Source organism: Salvelinus fontinalis, chromosome 6, assembly GCF_029448725.1.
Source record: "Salvelinus fontinalis isolate EN_2023a chromosome 6, ASM2944872v1, whole genome shotgun sequence".
Lineage (NCBI taxonomy): Eukaryota > Metazoa > Chordata > Actinopteri > Salmoniformes > Salmonidae > Salvelinus > Salvelinus fontinalis.
Window position 1 is genome coordinate 7,981,561 of NC_074670.1, and position 4,400 is coordinate 7,985,960.

Below are 4,400 nucleotides of genomic sequence, written 5' to 3' on the forward strand. Positions count from 1 at the left end.
TGGTTAGAGGCGGGTAGCCTAGTGGTTAGAGGCGGGTAGCCTAGTGGTTAGAGGCGGGTAGCCTAGTGGTTAGAGGCGGGTAGCCTAGTGGTTAGAGGCGGGTAGCCTAGTGGTTAGAGGCGGGTAACCGAAAGGTCGCTAGATCAAATCCCCTCGCTGACAAGGTAAAAATCTGTCGTTCTGCCCCTGAGAAAGGCAGTTAACCCACTGTTCCTAGGCCATCATTGTAAATAAGAATGTGTTAACTGACTTGCCTAGTTAAATAAATAAAAAATAAAGTTACTGAAACTTTGCAAGGTTGCCCTCACAAAATAGGTTTCTTACCACAAGGGCCTTTTTGTAGTTAATAACATAAGACATACACCTCAATGTAACATCTCAGGTTAAACTGTAACCACATACACCTCAATGTAACACCTCAGGTTAAATTGTATGTGGTTACAGTTTAACCTGAGATGTTACATTGAGGTGTATGTGGTTACAGTTTAACCTGAGGTGTTACATTGAGGTGTATGTGGTTACAGTTTAACCTGAGGTGTTACATTGAGGTATATGTGGTTACAGTTTAACCTGAGGTATATGTGGTTACAGTTTAACCTGAGGTGTATGTGGTTACAGTTTAACCTGAGGTGTATGTGGTTACAGTTTAACCTGAGGTGTATGTGGTTACAGTTTAACCTGAGGTGTATGTGGTTACAGTTTAACCTGAGGTGTATGTGGTTACAGTTTAACCTGAGGTGTATGTGGTTACAGTTTAACCTGAGGTGTATGTGGTTACAGTTTAACCTGAGGTGTATGTGGTTACAGTTTAACCTGAGGTGTATGTGGTTACAGTTTAACCTGAGGTGTATGTGGTTACAGTTTAACCTGAGGTGTATGTGGTTACGGTTTAACCTGAGGTGTATGTGGTTACGGTTTAACCTGAGGTGTATGTGGTTACGGTTTAACCTGAGGTGTATGTGGTTACGGTTTAACCTGAGGTGTATGTGGTTACGGTTTAACCTGAGGTGTATGTGGTTACGGTTTAACCTGAGGTGTATGTGGTTACGGTTTAACCTGAGGTGTATGTGGTTACAGTTTAACCTGAGGTGTTACATTGAGGTATATGTGGTTGGGTCTGAGTTTATTTGAACTATTCCTGATATCAGTCCAACGTCTGGCACCGTAAAATATGCTTTTCTCTCTTGGTAACCCCCCTTCCTGATAGATTGAGGAGAAATTACACCAATCCCTTACACGGAAATCAAACCGGCTGCGTGCGTCCGCCATCGTGCGCACATTTATTTTGTCCCCCCACACCAAACGCGATCACGACACGCAGGTTAAAATATCAAAACAAACTCTGAACCAGTGACATTAATTTGGACAGGTCGAAAAGCATTAAACATGTATGGCAATTTAGCTTGTACTTGCTAGCTAATTTGTCCTATTTAGCTAGCTTGCTGTTGCTAGCTAATTTGTCCTGGGATATAAACATTAGGTTGTTATTTTACCTGAAATGCACAAGGTCCTCTACTCCAATTTATCCACACACAAAAAGTCAACCGACTCGTTTCTAGTCATCTCTCCTCCTTCCAGGCTTTTTCATTGTTTAACTTTATATGGTGATTTGCATATAAACTTTCATAGTATTACCACGACAACCGGAAACAGTTCGTCTTTCAATTACCCACGTGGGTATAACCAATGAGGAGATGGTTCCTGCTTCTATAAGCAGCTTCTATAAACCAATGAGCTGGGAGAGGCAGGACTGCATCAAATAGGAATGACTTGCATTTTATCCCTTGGCAACGCAGACGCTCGCAAGCAGTGTGGGTGCAATAATTGAATAACAGATTCCTAAATGTATTTTGCAGCGCACGCGACACGAGCGGTGTAGTCAGGGTATTAGAGACTAGTGGCCTCTGAGGAGGATGCTTGTGATGGGGCTACAACGTATGAAACAGATTTGTAAGGCTTATTAGGTTTCTCTTCTCAGAGAGAAGGCCAGATATTATATGTTTGTGGTATTGTGTGTTTTCAGCTCCTAGTTTCTCAGGGCCAGATTACTGTCATGTAGAAGAAAAGGACAACCTTGTTTTAATGAATGGATGTTAGACTGTGAGTCGCTCTGGATAAGAAGGGTTTGATCTGCTAAATGACCAAATGTATTACATGATGAAGGTTAAAGGTTCTGTTATGTAGGTCTACTGGTGTGTGTTACCGTTATGATGGGTTTAGGTTGGATCCTCTAAAGCAGGGGTGTCAAAGTCAAATGGACGGAGGGCCAAATAAAAAATTTAGCTACAAGCCGAGGGCTGGACTGTTCGAATGTTCATTGAAAAAATTTTAAATGACGCATATAGTCTAGTGAACCTAATTGAACCTACTGAAAACCTAACAAATATATTCCAATATGATCAGATAAATAAAGCAATATTTTCTTATGGCTCTGTCAGTAATCTTTAATTTTCAACAGACACAAAAGACAAATTTCCTTTATATAAAAATCCCCATAACATGAACATTAAATGAAAGAAACCGGTATTCAAGGCACCATCAGTAGCCTATATTTTCTATTTTAGCAAAAGTGGGCTAAATTTACTTCAAAGAAAAAAACAATAATAGCAATTTTCTATCATCCACTCAACTGAAATATTTTTAAAATATAATTGGATTGAAATACAATAAAATAAAGTGCAAAAATCTATTAATCAAAAACAACACTTTGTTTAAGGAGAAGTAACATGCAGTGAAAACAAATATTAAACTTTAACTTTTAAACTTGAACTGAGTAAAAACTCTAAATATGTGATTGCACAGTAATGTTCACTTGTTTGAGGTTGAGAGTGATACTTGGTGGTGTCCCATCTTTTCCACAAGTTCATCAATGTTCGGGGTAAGGCTCTGAGCTGAGGAAATCCTCAGAATTGAGTGGAGGTGTTCAGCAGTAAGTCGACTTCTGTGTGATGTTTTGTTCAGGTTCATCAAAGAAAACAGTTGTTCACACAGGTATGTGCTGCCAAACATAGACAACGTTTGAGCAGCCTGGATGCGCAGCTGGGGCATTGTGTCGGGGAGGAAACGGGCGAACTCCGCAGCACCCACTGCCGCATATTTTGCCCTCAGTGCATCATTGCATTGGAGGTCAATCAACTCCATTTGGAGGTTTGGTGGTGAGCTTTCCACGTCAACAGCAAATGGGTTACCGAGCAGTTCCAACCTGCTTTTTTGTGCTTCAAAGTCAGCAAATCGGCGTCGAAAGTCAGCGGCAAGCATACCTATTTTATCAGCCAACTGTGCGCTCGGGAACGCACTGGTAGAGAGCTTCTCTTTCATGGTCTGGCAGCTGGGAAAGTGGCTCAAATTTTCTTTCCGCATCTGCGTCTCCCACAGAGTCAGTTTGGTTTTAAATGCCTTCACTGTACTGTACATATCAGAGATGACATGATCCCGACCCTGCAGCTGCAAGTTCATTGCATTCAGATGACTCGTAATGTCACACAGAAAAGCCATTTCACACAGAAACATTTCGTCTCGGAGTTGTGTTGTGTCTTTCCCTTTGCTGTCCAAGAACAGACAAATCTCCTCACGAAGCTCGAAACATCTTTGAAGCACCTTTCCCTGGCTTAGCCATCGCACCTCTGTGTGATAAGGCAAATCACCATGCTCCGTTTCTAACTCCGTCAGAAATGCCTTGAACTGGCGGTGATTCAAACCTTTGGCTCTGATAAAGTTAACTGTGCGCGTGATGATGCTCATTACATGCTCCATTTTCAAGGCTTTACCGCACAACGCTTCCTGGTGTATGATACAATGATAAGCTGTCAGCTCACCTGTCGCGTTTTCCTCTTGCATCTTTTCCCGTATCTTCGCCACCAGTCCGCTCCTGTGTCCACACATCGCAGGTGCTCCGTCGGTTGTCAAACCCACGAGTTTTTCCCAAGGCAGCTCCATCTCATTTACACATCTTGACACCTCTTCATACAAATCATGCCCCGTAGTTGTGCCATGCATAGGACGTAAAGCCAAAAACTCCTCTGTCACGCTTAGGCTGGAGTCCACTCCGCGGATGAAAATTGACAACTGGGCAATGTCAGAAATGTCGGTGCTCTCATCCACAGCCAAGGAATATGCAATGAAATCTTTTCCCTTTTTCACAAGCTGCTCTTTTAGATTGATGGACAACTGGTCTACTCTCTCGGCAATGGTGTTTCTGCTCAGACTCACATTTAAAAAGAGTTGCCTTTTTTCTGGGCAAACTTCGTCACAAACTTTAATCATGCAGTTTTTGATGAAATCCCCCTCCGTAAATGGCCGGGCTGATTTAGCGATCTCTTCTGCCAAAATAAAACTGGCCTTGACAGCAGCCTGGCCTTGTGATTTGGCTTTTTTGAACAGAGCCTGTCGAGATTTGAGGC